The following is a 21683-nucleotide window of genomic DNA, read 5'->3' on the forward strand; positions in this document are numbered from 1 at the left end:
AGATCTTTATCTCCCGGCCAGTCATTTTCCCACGAACCTCCAAAGCCCAGTTTCCATAAACTACTTTGGTGATGGCCCAAAAGCATGGCCATAGCCATGAATGGACATCCAGGCTTTTGCTGAAAGGTTTCCATTGCCCGCAGGCTTGTCCTCCAATCGCACTTAGTGACCTCTTCATCACATTTCTTGGCAGAAATACCCAAATTCAGGAAGGAAGAGAATATCTCCTTCAAGGAGGGAGAGTGTTTGGGATCACAGATGCTGCCAGGGAACACTGACTAGGGTAGGGGTGTCAGATGCTTCAGTTGGGGTCCTAGCTGACAAGGTAATTGGGCTTGGCATGAAGAAATGATTGGTTTCTTGGTGTTGAACCGTACACAAACATTACAACTTTGCCCTGTGCTGAGCTGATACATCCTGCACTCTGCCTGAATAAAATTACGTGATCTTAGATAATTCAGTTAGCTGCTCTGGTGCACAGGTGCTTTATCCATAAAATATTGAATTGAGTTTCATGGCATTTTTGCATCCCTCTCAGTTATGATATAGTGATTCTATTTCTGAGGTTGCCTGGTAGTAGTAGAAATAGCTTTGTGCTTTATGTCAGGTTGCCCAAGCTCTCTTGCTCTCTGTCCTCATCTATAAATTGTGAATCATAGTAATTCATGCCATTCTATATTTCAAGGTTGTAGGGAAGAATTAATGTAAAAAATGAGAGAATTGACATAAAGATGCTTTAATACTATAAGGTTGATGAATAACTATAGGAAATTGTCATCATTTGGTCAGAGTTTTTGCCCTTAAATACTTTTATCAGCCTGGAGAATTATTTTATATGTACAATAGCAAATCTTCTGGAGAATAGAGACCATTTTTTATTCACCTCAGTTTTTAACCAGGGCTTGGTATATGGTACATATGTCTTCAATTTTTAATTTAATATTTTTTTAATCTTTAAGGTTTGCAATAATCTCCCTGCTCTCATGGATTATCTCCCAGGGAGTCACAACAAACTGTTTAAAAATTTTAATTATGTGAAAAGTTATGTTTTGGAGAGAATAAAAGAACACCAAGAATCCCTAGACATTGACAATCCTCGGGACTTCATTGATTGTTTCCTGATCAAAATGGAAGAGGTAAAATGTTAATGACAGATTGGTTATTCGTTTGCCTGCATTTTTTGGTTCATTGATTAGTTCTGTACTTGGTAGGAATGTTTAAATGGTCAGTCAAGAAATGCTTGCGAAGAACTTTAGGCACCTATTGTGTGCATAGATCTGGACTGAGCATCATGGAAGATTTAAAATTGACTTGTTAAATAACTAGAATACATGGACCCTGTTTCTTAGGTACTAATAATCTACCTGAGGGCAAAGAGAAGGTACACCTCAGGTGAAATGGAAATACAGACAAGCTAGAAAATACAAAATACTGAGCCATAAAGTGAAAGTCAATGCTATCGTTTCACACAGTGTGTGGGTGAGTGAGAAGGAAGGGTTTAATCTACGTGGGCTTCCTACATGTCCAGAGGTTTATGTATTTTTAAATATTTGCAATAAGGAAGAGGGGAGGGACTTGCAGATGGGTAGAATGATGTAATGAGAGGTTCAGAGGTGTGTGGTGGTAAAGAGATTAGATGGAGGGAAGAGAAAAGCCTTAACCGAACATAATCAAAAATGAATTTGGTGGGGCCGGCCCTGTGGCGTAGCAGTTACGTGCGTGCACTCTGCTGCTGGCGGCCCGAGTTCGGATCCCAGGCGTGCACTGATGCACCACTTCTCAGGCCATGCTGTGGCGGCGTACCATATAAAGTGGAGGAAGATAGGTACAGATGTTAGCCCAGGGCCGGTCTTCCTCAGCAAAAAGAGGAGGATTGACATGGATGTTAGCTCAGGGCTGACCTTTCTAGCAAAAAAAAAGAATTTGGAGAGATATGGACTTGGGGTTTGGTGTTTGTCAAGTAACTGTCAACCTGAATGTTGACATGAAAAGTTTTGATTTGGTCAAGTATATGTATGAGCCACCACAAGGGTGGAATACAAATAATTATTAGGGAAAATTGTCCTGGGAGTTCTGTAGGGTGAACGGTATGATGAGAATGGAGCTCAAGGACCAGCTGTGAGATTATTCATTTCTTTGGACTTCAGCTTGATGAAAGTCTAGACCATGGAAATGAAGAGGATTCTGAAGTAAAATCAAGTTGTCCATCTTATCATATTCTCAGAGGTTTATAGAGACTGGTTTTGGTTAGAGGAGAGTATGAGAGCCAAATTGTAGGAACTGTATGGGAAATTTCAATAATAAGACCAGATATTCTATCTGAGAAGTTAATCAAGGAGGGAAAGATTCAAATAGTGATTCTGAATAGTAAATTTGAATAATAGTAGGGTCAAATTGGAAATTTTATGACAAGAGTAATACAGATGCCATGAGGACACTTGTGTATGTGCAAAGTCCTCCTTGAACTGGGGAGAGACAGAATCTAGACACACTGAAAAGAGCAAACTTTAGAGAAGGAAATTCCTTCATCTGAGGCCACCATTATTTTATTCAACCACTTTGTAGCACTGGGCAGAATTGAGAAATCAGTGAGCAGGCTAAAATGGCAAGGAGTCAAGGATGCTGATGAAGGTGACTTGCAAAGAACTGTCCATGGTTTTGACTGGACTGCCCAAATCATGTGTTCTAGATGGAAAGAAGTGAAGAAGATGGAATGGTTTGAAGAATCTGGAGGAGGGAAGAAACAAATTATTTTTACTCTCCGCCTCCTCTGCTGCTAGGACAATGATTTTTATCTTTCTGGGGTCCAATGTATTTGAGAATCTCATGAAAAGTACGGACATCTTTTCAGGGGAATTCACCCATACGAGGTCCCAGTAGTTTGCACATATTCCGAGGAATTTCCTCAATGTTATGACGCCTCTCCGTTAATCACGTGCTGAGGAGGGCCCTAAGTTCTCTGGTATTTCAATTAACTGTGGCTATTTCCTCAATACTATACTTAAAAACTGCATTGTTCCTCTGGACTTCCCTATAGTGTTTTGAGTCTAGCTAATTTTTTTGGTAACATCTCCCTGAGTGTAATTCACATATCATACCCAACACACATTTTAAGTACAATTCAACAGGGTAGTATTAGCACAGACTTGTGCGCTCACCACCACAATCAATTTCTAAGTATTTTCATCACCCTGAAAAGAAACCCCTGTGTTCTTTAGCAGTCACCCCTATTGCCCTCCAAGCCTCCCAGCTCTAGACAACACTAATCTACTTTCTGTCTCTATAGATGTGCTAATATGGACATCTCATGTTAATGGAATTATGCAATACGTGGTCTTTGGCATCTAGCTTCATTCGCATAACATGTTTTCAAGGTTCATTGCTGTTGTAGCATATATCAGTACTTCATTCCTTTATATGGTTGAATGATATTCCAGTGTGGATATATCACATTTTATATATCTGTTCGTTGGTTGATGGACATTTTGGCTGTTTCTCTTTTTTGGCTATTAGGAATAATGTTGCTATGGACATTTGTGTACAGGTGTTTTTGTGGATATATGTTTTAATTAATTTTAGGCATATACTTGGTGTGGAATTGCTAGGTCGTATGGTAGCTTTATATCTAACTTTTGGAGGAAGTGTAGCTGGATAAAACCCTAAACATAAGAGCTAAAAATATAAAACTCTTAGAAGAGAACCTAGGAATGAAAGTGGCTGCAACATTTTATGTTCTCACCAGCAGCGCATGAGGGTTACAACTTCTCCACATCCTTGCTGATGCTTCCTATTGTCAGTCGTTTTGATTCTAGCCATCCTACTAGGTATGAAGTGGTCTTTTATTGTGGTTTTGATTTGCATTTCCCTGATGGCTAATGATGTTTAGCTTCTTTCATGTGCTTATTGGCCATTTGTATATGTCTTTAGAGAAATGTCTATTTCAATCCTCTGCCCATTTTTTAATTTTAGCTATTACTTTTATTTTTATTTATTTATTTATTTATTTGTGAGAAAGATCAGCTCTGAGCTAACATCTGTGCTAATCCTCCTCTTTTTTGCCGAGGAAGACCCACTCTGAGCTAACATCTATTGCCAATCCTCCTCATTTTTTTTTTCCCCAAAGCCCCAGTAGATAGTTGTATGTCATAGTTGCATATCTTTCTGGTTGCTGTATGTGGGACATAGCCTCGGCATGGCCGGAGAAGCGGTGTATCGGTGAGCGCCCGGGGTCCAAACCCCGGGCCGCCAGTAGCCGAGCGCATGCACTTAACCGCTAAGCCACGCGGCCAGCCCCTAGCTATTACTTTTAAATTGTTGATCTGGAAGTGTTCTTATGTGTTATAGATACAAGTCCTTTATCCGATATACAATTTGCAGATGTTTTCTCCCATATTGTGGGTTGCCTTTTCATTTTCTTGACAGCGTCTTTTGAAATACAAAAGTTTTTAATTTTGTGAAATCCAATTTATTTATTTTCTTTTTGGTTTCTTGTGCATGTGGTGTCATATCTAAGAAACTATGATCTAATCCAAGGTCACAAATATTCACCCCAAATTTTCTTATAAGAGTTTATTGTTTTAGCTATTATATTTAGGTCTATGATTTATTTTAAATCAATTTTTGATGATAGTATGAGGAATGGGTCCATCTTTATCCTTTTGCATATGGGTATCCAGTTGTCCCAGCACCATTTGTCGCAAAGAATATTTTTCCATATGGAATGGTCTTGGCACCTTTGCTGAAAATCGTTTGACTGTAAATGTGATGGTTTAGTTTGGACTCTCAACTCTATTTCATTGACCTATGTATCTTGTTTTATGCCAGTACCACACAATTTGGATTACTATAGGCTTGATGTAAGTTTTGATATTGGGAAGTGTGAATCCTCCAATTTTATTCTTCTTTTCTAAGACTGTTTTGTCTATTCTTGGTCACTTAAATTTCCATATGAATTTTAGAATAATCTTGTCAATTTCTGCAATGGTGCTAGCAGGGATTGTGTTTACCTACAAACAAGAGAAAACCCAATTAACAATGATTTAAAGAAATACTGGGTCCATTTATCTCATATACAAGGAGTGTCACGTTGGGCAGTTCAGGGATAGTACAGTATCCCTGAGGTATCATGGACCAGGTGCCTTCCACTTTTCTTCACCATACCTAGGCTTCGCCTTTGTACTCAAATACTCGTGTTCCAAGATAATGTCTACACCACCTCCGCCTTTGTATCTGTGTTGTGAGTAAGAAGAAGGAAAGAGAAACAGTGGCATCAACAGGTTCCTGCTTGTAGGTCATTGATATGAAATATGTTACTTGGCCAATGTAGCTGCAGAACAGGTTGGGAAATGAAATTTTTGTGCAAGGAAGGGATGAGGAGGTAGGAAATGAAGATTGGGTCAACTAATCCACACACTCTGCCATACCATACGGTTGTTGTTTTAATACTGCACTCTCTAGTTTCTAAGTTTGCTTAACTTTATAACCGTGTGAGTTATTTTGGATTCATTTAATTAAATATGGTGGCAAACTGTCAACTAATTACATAAAATAATTTCTAGGAAAAACACAAGCAAGAGTCGGAGTTTACTTTTGACAACTTGATAGCTACTGCATTTAATTTGTTTGGAGCTGGGACAGAGACAACGAGCACCACCCTGAGATATGCTCTCCTCGTCCTGCTGAAGCACCCAGAGGTCACAGGTATGACCAACATGGTGGGCAGGGTGAACTTCAGAAAAGATGTTGAGAAGACACTGCTAGGGTCCTCCATCTTATTTTTCTTAGAGAAGACTTACTATTGAAATTTCTGTGCCATCAGCTATAATTTGTCCAAATGTGAACAAAGGATAAAAGTGAGAAAAATTAGCACGATAGGGCAGAACGGCTGAGAGAAGCGAAGAGAGTGTGAGTAGCAGCAAAAGCAATAAAACTATGGATTTCATCAATAAGAACTGGATAAATGTCTGGATTTCATGGGAAGGGATCTGCAGCAGGAACAGCCGCATAAATTGGCCTAGGATTGAATATTAGTTTTCTTAAGAAGAGGCCACTTTAAATGGTAAGTGTGTTTATGTAGAAATCTTTCCTTCTTCTGAAGATGCAGTGTTCTAATGCTGGGGTAAGGAAGATTGGAGCTCTATTTGTTGAAATATAGCAGAAATTCTAGAAATTAGGTGAGAAGGCCTGAGAAAATTTCCATAATTTGGGAAGTATTTTAAAAGGTTAGATTTACAAAAAAGATATATACTATTTAGATAGTGATGTGCCTAAAGGATTTTTTTTTTCCTTTTTAAACAACTTTATTTTTCCAGCTTTATTGAGGTATAATTAACAAATAAAAATTGTATATATTTAAGGAGTACAATGTGCCTTTTTGTGCCTGGCTTATTTTACTTAGCATAATGTCCTCATGGTTCATCCACGTTGTTGCAAATGGCAGGATTTCCTTCTTTTTTATAGCTGAATATTATTTCATTGTATATGTGTATACACCACGTATTCTTTATGTACTCATCCATTGATGGACACTGCGGTTGTTTTCATATCTCAGCTACTGGGGATAATGCTGCAATGAACATGAGAGTGCAGTTATCTCTTTGAGATGCTGATTTCATTTCCTTTGGAAGTATACCCACAAGTGGGATTGCTCAATCATATGGTAGTTCTATTTTTAATGTTTTGAGGAACCTCTATACTGTTTTCCATAATGGCTGTACCAGTTTACATTCCCATTAACAGTGTACAAGGGATCCCTTTATTCCACATCCTTGCTAATACTTATCTCTTGTCTTTTTGATAATAGCCATCCTCACAGGTGTAAGGTGTTAACTCATTGTGGTTTTGATTTACATTTCCCTAATGTTAGTTGTTGGGTACCTTTTTGCGTACCTCTTGGCCATTTGTATGTCTTCTTTGGAAAAAATGTCTATTTGGGTCTTTTGTCCATTTTTTAAATTGATGTCTTAATAGTTTATAACATTGTGGAATTTTGGTGGTACGTTATTGTTTGTCAGTCACCATATAAATACCTCCCTTCACCCCTTGTGCCCAGCCCCCAACCCCCTTGCCCCTGGTAACCACCATATAGTTCTCTCTGTCCATGTGTTGGTTAATATTCCACATATAAATGAGATCATGTGGTGTTTGTCTTTCTCTCTCTGACTTATTTTACTTAACATAATACCCTCCAGGTCCATCCATGTAGTTGCAAATGGGACGATTTTCTCTTTTTTATGGCTGAGTAGTATTCCATTGTATATATATACCACATCTTCTTGATCCAGTCATCAGTCGAGGGACATTTGGGTTGCTTCCACTTCTTGGCTATAGTGAATAATGCTCCAATGAACATAGGGGTGCATAAGCCTCTTTGGGTTGTTGATTTCAGGTTTGTTGGATAGATTCCCACTAATGGGATAGTTAGCTCATAGGGTATTTCTATTTCTAATTTTTTGAGGAATTTCCCTACTGTTTTCCATAAAGGCTGCACCAATTTGCATTCCCACCAGCAGTGAATGAGGGTTCCCGTTTCTCCACAACCTCTCCAACATTTGTTTTTTTGTGTGTCTTGGTGAGTATAGCCATTCTAGTGGGTGTAAGGTGATATCTTAGTGTAGTTTTGATTTTCATTTCCCTGATGATTAGTGATGTTGAACATCTTTTCATATGCCTGTTGGCATCTGTATATCTTCTTTGGAGAAGTGTCTGTTCATTTCCTCTGCTCATTTTTTGTTCAGGTTGTTTGTTTTTTGTTGTTCAGTTGTGTGAGTTCTTTATGTATTATGGAATTAACCCCTTGTTGGGTATATGATTTGCAAATATTTTCTCTCAGCTGGTGGGTTGTCTATTCATTTTGGTCCTGGTTTCATTTGCCTTGTAGAAGCTCTTTAATCTGATGAAGTCCCACTTATTTATTTTTTCTTTAGTTTCCCTTGTCCGAGTAGACATGGTATCTGAAAAGATTCCTTTATGACCAATGTCAAATAGCGTATTGCCTATATTTTCTTCTAGGAGTTTTATAGTTTTTCAGGTCTCACCTTCATGTCTTTAATCCATTTTAAGTTAATTTTGTGAATGGTGAAAGCAAGTGGTCTACTTTCCTTCTTTTGCATGTGGCTGCCCAGTTTTCCCAGCACCATTTGTTGAAGAGACTTTCCTTTCTCCATTCTATGTTCTTAGCTCCTTTGTCGAAGATTATCTGTCTGTAGATGTGTGGTTTTATTTCTGGGCTTTCAATTCTGTTCCATTGATCTGTGTGTCTGTTTTTGTACCAGTACCATGCTGTTTTGATTACTATAGCTTTGTAGTATGTTTTGAAGTCAGGGATTGTGATGCCTCCAACTTTGTTCTTTTTTCTCAGGATTGCTTTAGCTATTTGGAGTCTTTTGTTGCCACATATTAATTTTAGGATTCTTTGTTCTATTTCTGTGAAGAATATCATGGAGATTCTGATTGGGATTGCATTGAATCTGTAGATTGCTTTAGGTAGTATAGACATCTTAACTATGTTTATTCTTCCAATCCATGTGCATGGGATATCTTTCCATTTCTTTATGTCATCATTGATTTCTTTCAATAATGTCTTATAGTTTTCATTGGATAGTTTTCACCTCCTTGGTTATATTTATTCATAGATATTTTATTCTTTTTGTTGCAATTGTAAATGGAATTACCTTTTTGAGTTCTCTTTCTGTTGGTTCATTATTAGCATACAGAAATGCAACTGATTTTTGTAAGTTGATTTTGTATCCTGAAATTTTGCTGGAGTTGTTGATTATTTCTAATAGTTTTCCAATGTATTCTTTAGGGTTTTCTATATATAAAATCATGTCATCTGCAAATAGTGAGAGTTTCACTTCTTTGTTGCCTATTTGTATTCCTTTTATTCCTTTTTCTTGCCTAATTGCTCTGGCCAAAATCTCCAGTACTATGTTGAAGAAGAGTGGCAAGAGTGGACACCCTTGTCTTGTTCCTGTTCTCAGAGGAATGGCTTTCAGTCTTTCCCCATCGAGCATGATATTGGCTATGGATTTGTCATATATGGCTTTTATTATGTTGAGGTACTTTCCTTCTATACCCATTTTGTTGAGAGTTTTTATCATAAATGGATGTTGGATCTTGTCAAATGCCTTCTCTGCAACTATTGAGATGATCGTGTGTTTTTTTTTTCCTCGTTTTTTAAATGTGGTGTATCACGTTGATTGATTTGTGGATGTTGAACCATCCCTGTGTCCCTGGTATAATCCCACTTGGTCATGGTGTATGATCTTTTTAACATATTGCTGTATTTGGTTTGCCAATATTTTGTTGAGGATTTTTGCATCTATGTTCATCAGTTTTATCGGCCTGTAGTTTTCCTTCTTTGTATTGTCCTTGTCTGGCTTTGGTATTGGGGTGATGTTGGCCTCATAGATAGTGTTAGGAAGTGCTCCATCTTCTTCTATTTTTCGGAACAGTTTCAGAAGGATAAGTATTAAATCTTCTTTGAATGTTTGGTAAAATTCTCTGGAGAAGCCATCTGGTCCTGGACTTTTATTTTTTGGGAGGTTTTTGATTACTGTTTCAATCTCTTTACTTGTGATTGGTCTATTAAGATTCTCTATTTCTTCTTGACTCAGTTTTGGGAGATTGTATGAGTTTAAGAATTGATCCATTGTCCAATTTGTTGGCATATAGTTTTTCATAGTATTCTCTTATAATCCTTTGTATTTCTGTGGTATCCATTGTAATTTTTCCTATTTCATTTCCAATTTTATTTATTTGAGCCCTCTTTCTTTTTTTCTTAGTGAGTCTGGCTGAGGGTTTGTCAATTTTGTTTATCTTTTCAAAGAACCAACTCTTTGTTGCATTGATACTTTCTACTGTTTTTTTTGTTTCAATTCCATTTATTTCTGCTCTAATTTTTATTATTTCCCTCCTTATGCTGACTTTGGGCTTTGTTTGTTCTTCTTTTTCTAGTTCTGTTAGGCATAGTTTAAGGTTCTTTTTTTGGGAATTTTCTTGTTTGTTAAGGTGGGCCTGTATTGCTATGAGTTTCCCTCTTAGGACCGCTTTTGCTGCATCCCATATGAGTCGGTATGGTGTGTTTTCATTTTCATTTGTCTCCAGATTTTTTTTATTTCTCCTTTAATTTCATTGATGATCCATTGGTTCTTCAGTAGCATGTTGTTTAATCTCCACATTTTTGTCACTTTGCCAGTTATTTTTTTGTGGTTGATTTCTAGTTTCATAACATTATAGTTGGAAAAGATACTTGTTATGATTTCAATCTTTTTAAATTTATGGAGGCTTGCCTTCTTTCCCACCATATGGTCTATCATTGAGAATGTTCCATAAGCGCTTGAGAAGAAGGTGTAGTCAGCTGTTTTGGGATGGAGTGCTCTGTTTATGTCTACTAAGTCCATCTCGTCTAATTTTTCATGTAAGTCCACTATTTCCTTGTTGACTTTTGTCTGGATGATCTATCCATTCATGTAAGTGGGGTATTATGATCCCCTACTATTATTGTGTTGTTAATATCTCCTTTTAGGTTTGTTAATAGTTGCTTTATGTACTTTGGTCCTCTTATGTTGGGTGCATATATATTTATAACTGATATGTCTTCTTGGTGGAGTGTCTCTTTTATCATTATATATTGCTCCTCTTTGTCTCTTATTATCTGTTTTATCTTGAAGTCTATTTTGTCTGATACAAGTATGGCAACACCTGCTCTTTTGTTCACCATTAGCTTGGAGTATTGTCTTCCATCCTTTCACTCTGAGCCTGTGTTTGTGTTCAGAGCTGAGATGTGTTTCCTGGAGGCAGCATATTGTTGGGTCTTGCTTTTTAATCCATCCCCCTACTCTGTGCCTTTTGATTGGAGAATTCAATCCATTTACATTTAGAGTGATTATTGATATAGGAGGGCTTAATGTTGCTATTTTATTGCTTATTTTCCTGTTCTTTTGCATTTCCTTTATTTCTCATCCTGTGTGTTTTGGACTACCAATTCAGTATGGTAGTTCTGTATGATGACTCTTTTAGTTTTCTCTTTATTTATCATATGTGATTCTGTTCTGATTATTTGTTTAGTGGTTACCTTGAGGTTTGTATAAAAAATTTCATGGATGAGACAGTCCATTTTCTGATGACCTCTTATTGCCTTAGACAAAGTCGATTTGATCCCTTTCCTCCTCCCCTTGTAAGTCATTATTGTCACAACTTATTCCATCTTGTGATGAGTGTGTTTTTAAAGTGATGAGGTTATATTTATTTTTGGTGTTTTCCTTCCTTTAATCTTTGATTTTGGTATTTAAGTGTTTGCTAATGTATTCTGATAGAGAGCTACTATTTTTCTGATTTTTGTCTACCTCTTTTTCTCCTTGCTCGAAGCTTTGTATCCCCTTTCTCTCTTTTTTTTCCAGGCATGAGGGCCTTCTTGAGCATTTCTTGTAGTGGGGGATCTCATGGCCATGAACTCTCTTAGCTTTTGTTTATCTGGGAAAGTTGTTATTTCTCCGTCATATTTACAGGGTATTTTCGCTGGATAGAGTATTCTTGGCTCAAAGATTTGTCTTTCAGAATTTTCAATATATCATTCCAGTCTCTCCTAGCCTGTAAAGTTTCTGTTGAGAAATCTGATGAGAGCCTGATGGGAATTCATTTGTATGTTATTTTTTGTTTTTGTCTAGCTGCCCTTAACATTGTTTCTTTGTCATTGACTTTGCTGGCTTTACTACTATATCCCTTGGAGGGGGCCTTTTCCTGTTGATGTATTTAGGCAATCTGCTTGCTTCCTTTACTGGTATTTCCAGCTCCTTCCCCAGGTTTGGGAAGTTCTCAGCGATTATTTCCTTGAATAAGCTCTCTGTTCCTTTTCCCCTCTCTTCCCCCCGAGGAATTCCTATAATCCTTTTGTTACATGTCCTAATTGAGTCAGATATTTCTCGGAGATGTTCTTCATTTCTTTTTAGTCTTTGTTCTCTCTCCTCCTTCTGGAGCATATCTGCATTCCTATCCTCAGTAATGCTAATTCTTTCCTCCATATTGTCAGCTCTGTTCTTTAAAGTTTCCAGATTTTCCTTTAGCTCCTCCATTGTGTTTTTCATCTCCTACAATACTGATTGGTTTTTCTTTATGGTTTCAATTTCTTTTGTGAAGGAGTTCCTTAGCTCATTGAATTGTTTATCTGTGTTTTCTTCTACTTTGTTGAGCTTTTTTATGATAGCTATTTTGAATTCTCTGACATTTAGGTTATAAATTTCTGTGCCTTCAGCGTTGATTTCTGGGTGCTTGTCATTTTCCTTCTGGTCTGGAGATTTAATGTATTTTTGCATTGTGCCTGCTGTATTTGGCTTGTTTTTCCTCATCCTAAAAATACGTGGTTGCAGTTTCCACTTGCTGCCACTGGGTGGGGATCAAGGGCTGTGTATTCTTAGCCCACTGCCATCCAGGAGCCCTCTGGCTGACTGGCTGAGTTGAAGTCCTGGGTGTATGGAGGGAAGGGCTCTCTCTTTTGCCTGTCCAATCCCCAGGGGGCTTCTGGTTCTTCTGTGGCTGTCTGCTCTCCTGGGGTGCTCAGATGTTGATGGCACCCCCGCTACAGTTCAGATTCCTCTGTATGGAATTTTCCCATGGCCTGTGAGAGACCTTTGAGAGCGACAGTTATCCCACAAAGGGATGCCCCTCCCCCTCTCTGGGAGCCATGAAGCCTGGAGCCTTCAATTAGGTGGGGAGGGGAATGATTTCTCCTTACCTCTCCCCACTTCCTCCAGGGGCTCCAGCAGGTCCACTCTCAGATGTACAGCTGCATGGGTCTCTCAGATGTCCTTTTGTTGTGTGAGGATCCTTTGTTGGTACGTGAGCGTCCTTTTTGCTGTATCTTATCTGGGGAGAGCTTACAGGGAAGCTCACTCTGTCATGATGCCGACGTCATTCAGTCCTTTTGCCCATTTTTTATTGGGTTGTTATTATTATTTGCTATTGAGTTGTATGAGTTCCTTATATATTTTGGATATTAACCCCTTATCAGATATAGGGTTTGCAAATATTTTCTCCCATTCCATAGGTTGCCTTTTCATTTTGTTGATTGTTTCTTTTGCTGTGTAGAAGCTTTTTATATGATGTAGTCCCATTTGCTTATTTTTGCTTTTGTTGCCTGTGCTTTTGGTGTCATATCAAAAATAATTGCCAAGACCATGTTAAGGAGTTTTTCTCTTCTGTTTTCTGTTAGGAGTTTTGTGGTTTGAGGTCTTACAGTTAAGTCTTTAATCCATTTCAAGTTATTTTTGTGACGGGTCTAAGATAAGGGTCAAATTATATTCTTTTGCATGTGAATATCGAGTTTTCCCAACACCATTTATTGAAGAGACAATCTTTTCCCCATTGTGTATTCTTGGCACCCTTGTCAAAGAGAGTTGACTACAGATACATGAGTTTATTTCTGGGCTTTCAATTCTGTTCCATTGGTCTGTGTGTCTGGGTTTTTTTTTTTTTTTTTTGCTGAGGAAGATTGTCCTTGAGCTAACATTGGTGCCAATCTTCCTCTATTTTGTATGTGGGTTGCTGCCACAATGTGGCTTGATGAGCAGTGCATAGGTCTGTGTCCCAGATTCAAATCCACATGAACCCAGGGCCGCTGAAGCAGAGTGTGCAAACTTAACCACTATGCCACCAGGCCGGCCCCTGTGTGTCTGTTTTTATGCCAGTAGCACCCTGTTTTGATTACTGTAACTTTGTAATATAGTTTGAAATCATAAAGTGTGATATCTCCAGCTTCATTCTTCTTTCTCAAGATTGCTTTGTCTAGTCAGGGTCTTTTGTGGTTCTGCGTGAATTTAGGATTTCTTTCTCTATTTCTGTGAAAAATGTCTTTATAATTTGATAAGGATTACATTGACTCAGTAGATCACTTTGGGTAATATGAACATTTTAACGATATTAATTTTTCTAAGCCGTGACCACAGGATATCTTTCCATTTAATTGTGTTCTCTTCAATTTTTTTCATCAGTGTTTTATAGTTTTCAGTGTACAGATCTTTCACCTCTTTGGTTAAATTTATTACTAAGTATTTTATTCTTTTTGATCCTATTGTAAATGGGATTGTTTTCCTAATTTCTCTTTCAGATAGTTTGTTGTTAGTGTATAGAAACAGAACTAATTTTTATATATTGAGTTGTATCCTGCTACTTTACTGAATTTTTTTATTCGTTCTAACAGTTTTTGGTAGAGTCCTTAGGTCTTTCTGTATATAAGATCATGTCATCTGCAAATGGAGACAATTTAACTTCTTCCTTTCTGATATGGATGCTTTTTATTTATTTTCCTTGTCTAATTGCTCTGGCAAGGACTTCCAGCACTATACTGAAAAGAAGTGGTGAGAGCAGGCATCTTTGTGTTCTTGCCGATCTAGAGGAAAAGCTTTCAGCTTTTCACTGTTGAGTATGATGTTAGCTTTGGGCTTGTTATATGTGACCTTTGTTGTTTTGAGGTACATTCCTTCTGTACATAATTTGTTGAGAGTATTTATCGTGAAAAGATGTTGAATTTTGTCAAATGCTTTTCCTGCATCTATTAAGATGATTTTTATCCTTCATTTTGTTAATGTGGCATATCATATTTATTGTTTTATGTATGTTGAACCACTCATGCATCTCAGGGGTAAATCTGACTTGATCATAGTGTATGATCCTTTTAATGTACTGTTGAATTCAGTTTGCTAATATTTTGTTGAGAATTGTTGCATCTATGTTCGTCAGGGATATTGGCCTATAATTTTCTTTTCTTATGCTGATGTCACTCTTCTAAAGGAGTTTTATTATTTCAGAAGTATAAGTCCAGAAAAATGGTGTTTGCCATAAAAATTTCTTTCCAAGTCAATAGTTCTATCTTTTATGAACAACTTTTTTTTTTGTTGTGAGGAAGATAAACCCTGAGCTAACATCCATGGGCCCCAATCCTCTTCTTTTCTTGCTGAGGAAAATGGGCCATGAGCTAACATCCGTGCCCATGTTCCTCTACTTTATATGGGATGCTGCCACAGCAATTAATGAGTCATACGCAGGGGATCCAAACCTGTGGACCCCGGGATGCTGAAGTGGAGTGGGTGAACTTAACTGTTATGCCACCTTGCCAGCCCCTATGAAAAAGTTTTTTAAATAATTAAAAAAAATTATCTTTAAATAGAGTATGGTTCTGCAAGCAGATTAGCTCACACATCACGTTTTTCTGGGTCAGAATCCCATTGAAATGATGATTAATTACAAATAAGAGTTACTCCTGTTTACGTTGGAAAAGAGGAGCACAACAAACAATCATGAAGTCTTTAACAAATTTCTGAAACATCGAGAGCCAATGGAGGGCTGATAACCAACTTAGTAGAGAGATTGAAGTTGTTACCTAAATTTCAAAAACAGCAGATTTATCACGGGTAAACAACCAAATTTGTACCCCTACAGCCACATAACGTTCGGTATTGGAAGAAGCAATTGTCAAAGAAGGTATAGGGAGAATGGAGCAGAAAACAGCAGGCTCTCCCTGCCCCGGTTCCCTCCACAACTTCTCTTGTGGAGAAGTAACAGCAGGTAACTGTTTTTCCTCCACAGCAAAGGGAGGTTAACTCTCTGGAGAAACGGAACCAAAGAGGCCCTGCACTCAGGGACACTGGGCAGCGACAGGGAAAGTGTGAGGTGTAGGGCTGAAAAAAAAAGACTAAGTAAGAGTCCATTTGAATTCTGAGACCCTTAGCGCCTTTCTCCATCCTGTTCCTAAAATTCAGCAGCCAGATATATACCCCAGAGAATGAACAGCTCCCGAGAAAAGACCTCCATCTTCTGCCGTCTAGATAGAAAATTCTCACCAAATACCCAACAAAGTGAATGAAGTAATATCTGCCCCAAGACAGAGGGTCATGGAACTTCAGAACACCAGGATTAAAGAGAAATTCATAAAAACTTGCAGAGATAAATCAGGTCATGTACGGCCTTAGAATTCTCGAGAGCAACTATCATCTTAAGTATTAATAGTTAAAGGATATTTTCAGATCTACAATTTGACAAAAAAGGTGCCTTCTGTTTTTATTCTCTCGGAATGATACTGAAGGATATGATCCATCCAAATATCTGAAATCACATCAGAGGAAGCCCTGGGCTCCAGGAATCAGGAGATCTCATGAAGGAGAATGGAAGTTTCAGGAAGGGCGCTAGGCACCAGGCTTAGGAAACACGTATTTCAAAATGGACCAGGTGGATAAAGCAGATATAAGAGGAGACACCAAGAACAAAAGAGAGATGATTGATTATTTCAGATTTTCCAGTAATGAGAAAATTATTACTAGGAGTTTGAAACATCTACCTGAACAGTTGCAATAACTCTAAACTGGCATCTAAAATTAGGACTCGAAATAGGCACTTACAAGCCCAAGAATGTACAAAAGATCAAACATAATCATTTCTTACCTGTACAATATTTATTATAATCTTCATGTTATAAACAATGAATATTGATATATTAAAAAATCGTGATATAAATACATTGGGGGAAATGGAGTGAGGGAAAGTGTGTGTGTGCATCTGTTTGTAGGTATGTGTATTTTTTATGGGGTGGTGGTTGAGATGTAAGCTCTCACATCTCTTACCAGAAAGTCATTAGACATTGTCTAAAAATGGATGAATCAAGAAATAGTCATTATAGAAATATGAAACATAAATTTCAGAGGAAACGGCTAGAATGTTTCAAAGTGGCCACATTTGGGGCATGTGAATATGAGAGAAGATATCATTGCAAGTTGCAACAAATACACACACACAACACACATGTAGTCATACAAACCATGCATACATATTCATCAGTTAGTAGAATTTTATTTTTATAACATCATATATTATATTTATATGAAATTAATACTTTATTCCTGTTTTTCTTTCTGCAAGGACAATAATTTCTTAAGTTGGTAATGTATTATTTATATTTTGAAGCATTTCATTATTTCTACTTGTATTAATTATCCTGTACGCTAATATATAAGTGTGCACAAATGTATCTCAAAGCCTAGCTTGCATGAGAATTGTATGTATCTATATTCTGGCACTCTCTCTCTATGTCTAGGTGTACTTCTGGGCATATAATTTATGTTTATAATGATGTTAGAACACCTTTATAGTGCTTCACGTAACCCTGAATTGGAAAGCAAATGTGCTATGCATTTTTCTCTTTTTCCATCAGTCTTACTTGTGTCTTACCAGCTAAAGTCCAGGAAGAGATTGACCGTGTGATTGGCAGACACCGGAGCCCCTGCATGCAGGACAGGAGCCACATGCCCTACATGGATGCCGTGATACATGAGGTCCAGAGATACCTTGACCTCATCCCCAACAACCTGCCTCATGCAGTGACCTGTGACGTTAAATTCAGAAACTACCTCATCCCCAAGGTAAGATTTGCTTCTCCTACACTGACCTCAGTGCTCTTGAAGTTCCCATATTCACAGTATGGTTTCGATCCTCTGGTAATGCAAGATGAAAGAAGAGCAAAAGTCATACGTGTGGCAGCTTGATGGATTTTGTGTTGTTTCCAGTTTGGTATAAATCTTTAGGACAAGTCTTGCTATCTGGCTGTGTAAGTCTTCCAAATTTGTTCTGCTTCTTAGTATTGTTTTGGCTACTCTTTAGCTGTTTACATTTCCAAATAAATTGTACTATCAGTTTGTCAATTACCCAAAACACCCGGCTATGATTTATCAGGGTGGTATTAAGTTAATTTTGGAAATAATTGACACCTTGAATCTTTCAATTCATGAATATCATATATTCTCTGAATTTATTTGGGCTTTCTTTAATTTTTCAATGTTATTTTGTTTTCAGTACAGTAGCTTGCGCATCTATTGGGTTTTTCCTAGATCAATGATATTTTTGATGTTAGTTTATGTTGTATAATTTTTAAAATGCCTTTTTCCACTTTTTGTGTTATATGGAAATATAATTGATTTTATTATTTTGATGATTTTCTGCCTAGCAACCTTTCTAAATTCACCTATCATTGCTAATAATTTGTTTGTGGATTCATTTATGATTTTTGAGTACACAGCTCTGCGATCTGGCTTAATATTTGTTTTATTTTTTATTTTCCAATTCTCATGACTTTACTTTCTCTTTATCACATTATCACACTGGCTGCATGTCCAGGATAGTGTTGAATAGAAGTGGTGACAGTAAACATCTTGTTTCATTTCTGATATCCAGGAAAGGGTGGAGGCTTAATATCTCATCACTGAGAATGATAATTTCTGTATGTTTTTTGTAAATATTAAAAAAAATAAGATTAGGAAAGTATTCCCTCTTCTCTTGTTTTTGTATGATTTTCTTTGACAGACTTTACTTTTTAGAACACTTTTAGGTTCACAGCAATATTGAGTGGAAAGTACAGAGATTTCCCGTGTGCCTCCTGCCTCCACACATGCAGAGCTCCCCCATTGTCAACATCCTCTACCAGAATGGTACATTTGTTACAATTGACGAGCCTACATTGACACATTATCATTATCCAAAGGTCATCATTTACATTAGGCTTCACTCTTGGCGTCGCACATTCTATGGGTGTGGGGAAATGTATGATGACATGTATCCATCATTGTAGTGGCATACAGAGTAGTTTTACTGCCCTGAAAATCCTCTGTGCTCTGCCTATTCATCCTCCCTCCCCCAACCCCTGGCAACCACATATCTTGTTATTGTCTTTGTGGTTTTGTCTTTTCCAGAATGTCGTATAGTTGGAATTATACAGTATGCAGCCTTTTCGGATTGGCTTCTTCCACTTAGTAATACGCACTTAAGGTTCCTCCATGTCTTTTCATGAGTTGATAGCTCATTTCTTTTTAGTGCAGAATAATATCTCATTGTCTGAATATACCTCAGTTTCTTTATTCATTCACCTGGTGAAGAACATCTTGGTTGCTTCCGAGTTTTGGCAATGAATACAGCCTCTATAAACATCCATGTGCAGGTTTTTGTGTGGACATAACTTTTCACCTTATTTAGGTAAATACCAAGGAATGTGATTGCTGAATCACGTGGTAAGAGTATGTTTAGTATTGTAAGAGATGCCAAAGTGTCTTCCAAAGTCGCTCTAACTTTTGGATTCCCACCGGCAATTCTACTTTGAGGGGAAGAGTTGAGAGTTTATTAATGTTGAAATTACTACTTCCATCTTCTGGGGAAGAGGGAATTCTGAATATCTGTGTTGTCTCAGATGGGAGCTGTTAGCCACATGTGCCTATTGAGTACCTGAAATGTGAATAACGCAACTGAGGAACTGAATTTTAAATTTTATTTACTTGTAATTAGCTTTAATTTAGATATAAATAACCATGGATTACTCAAGGCTACTGTGTCGGACAGAGCTGATCTAAGGTTTTTTTCTGTAATATGGGTTTAGAAACCCCTCATCCTTAATTCGGGAATACTAGAAACCTGGAAATTTAAAAACCAAGGCAGGCTTGGGGCAGTTTCATTCAGCAGCCAAAACCTTACGTGAACTGAAGTGAATCTGTTTATATTCCTTATTTATGCCACTTTGTGTGACTATTTATGTTTTGCTAAAGAAATAGCAATGTGTTTGACTGTCTGGTACTTGCCACATCATTGGGTGTATCATAAACTTTACAGCATTTACATCATAATATCTTTCTAAAACGTCAAACAATTCTGAATATGATAAAACAATTGTCTCCAGGGTTTCAGATAAAGGATTGCACATTTATACCTCCAGGAAGACAAATGCTCATAGTTTATGGGCTGAGCAGAAAAGTAGCAAGAGGCTAAAATGGTCCTCCTAGAGATAATTTTGAAATAGTTGATAAAGTAACTTTGGGGAAGAATGACTTCCTCTGAGTTGGAGAATGACCATCATGTTCCACGTGCCCTCGTTAAATCTCTTTATGGTTTTCAGGTTCTTATTTCCCACCCAGGAAAACACGTGATCAGAATCACAGTTGCATGGTTAGGGCAGAGGATGGAAGGAGTGTTATGTGTGCAGAGGGGTATTCCCTTTTGGCTTTTCTAAAAGAATCAGATACTGTCTTCTGCCAAATGTGTCCTAAGAATGGAAAACTCCAGCAGGTATTCAGGGGAAGGGGGGAGGGAGGAGGGTGAAAGGGATAATTCAGCACATGTGTGTGGTGATGGGTTGTAATTAGTAGTTGGGTGGTGAACATGATGTAATCTATGCAGAAATAGAAGTATAATGATGTACACCTGAAATTTATACAATGTTATAAACCAATGTTACTGCAATAAACAAAAAATTAAAAAAAAAAAAAGGAAATGCATGGCAGTAGGATCAGGAGGAACTCAGTATGAACTCTGGCTCTGCTACTCTTAGCTATAATCTTGAGTAAATTTCTTAAGCCTATGAGCCTCAGTTTCCTCACTTGTAAACTGTTGATAATACCAGCCTTGTCTACCTTGATAGAACGTTGCAAGAATTAAACCAGGCAACACATGCAAAATACAAGCTAAGACTGTGAGACAACGTTTTCACCTATCAGATTGATGAAGTTAAAGGCTGAGAAAACATTGTGTTGGTGAGGATATGTGTAAACTAGTATTTCAAGTGCCACTGGCAGGATTATAAATAAGTACATTTTTTTTGGAGAACATTTTGGGGATATCTATTAAAACATAAAATATAGTAATTTATAATGCAAAAATGAAAATTCTTGGTGTCTATTATAAGTGCTAATGAAGGAATGTCCAAAAAAATTGTCCTTGTATCATTGTTTGTAATAAAAATATTTTGAATTATCTAATTGTTCATCAGTAGTGTGATGGCACATTCATACTATGTAGCATGAATAAGGCAGATATACATGTGTTGATATGGGACTATATCCAAATCATTTTACTAAATAAAAAAATCAAGATGCAGGAGATTCTTGTCATTTGGATAAAAAAAGAAGAGAGTGATAAGTGGCATAAATGTATATAGGTTTATCTGCCTGATCTGAGTAATGTTTCTGAGAAGAAGGACATATTCTCTGGAAGGGCATATAACTCGTTGGTGGGAATGATTGTTTCTGGAAAGTCTAAATGGCTTTGTGTTGTTAGATGGGAGGGAGACTTACTTTTCACCATAGATGCATTTTGTGACTTAATGTATTACTCTATTTTTAACTTGAGGTATAAGTTATAGAAAAGAAAGTTTCCCGTTTTTTTTTTTTTTTTTTTTTTGTGAGGAGATCAGCCCTGTGCTAACATCTGCCAATCCTCCTCTTTTTTTTTTGCTGAGGAAGAATGGCCCTTGGCTAACATCCGTGCCCGTCTTCCTCCATTTTATGTGGGACCCCGCCACAGCATGGCTTGCCAAGCAGTGTGTTGGTGCGCTCCCGGGATCTGAACCGGTGAACCCCGGACCACTGCAGCAGAGAGCGCGCACCTAACGGCTTGCGCCGCCGGGCTGGACCCGGAAATTCACCTTTTTTAACTGTAAAGTCTAATGAGCTTTGACCAATATGTGAAGTCATGTAAGTACCACCACAACTAAGATATAAAACGTTTCCATCATCTCCAAAGTTCCTTCATTCTCCTTTTGCAACCAATCCACTCCCCCAGTTTCAGCCCTTGGTAGCCACTGATCTATTTTTGGTCCTACAGTTTTGCCTTTTCACGAATGCAATATACTGGAACGTGACATAAATGGAATAACATGTAAT

At 37.6% G+C, this 21683-nt stretch overlaps 1 pseudogene; it reads left to right on the top strand.

The window, feature by feature from the left end:
• LOC131407276 (cytochrome P450 2C18-like) overlaps positions 1 to 21683 on the top strand; it is a 35919-nt pseudogene that overhangs the window by 6541 nt on the left and 7695 nt on the right.

The sequence above is a fragment of the Diceros bicornis genome, chromosome 6 (genome assembly GCF_020826845.1).
Source record: "Diceros bicornis minor isolate mBicDic1 chromosome 6, mDicBic1.mat.cur, whole genome shotgun sequence".
In the NCBI taxonomy this organism is placed as follows: domain Eukaryota; kingdom Metazoa; phylum Chordata; class Mammalia; order Perissodactyla; family Rhinocerotidae; genus Diceros; species Diceros bicornis.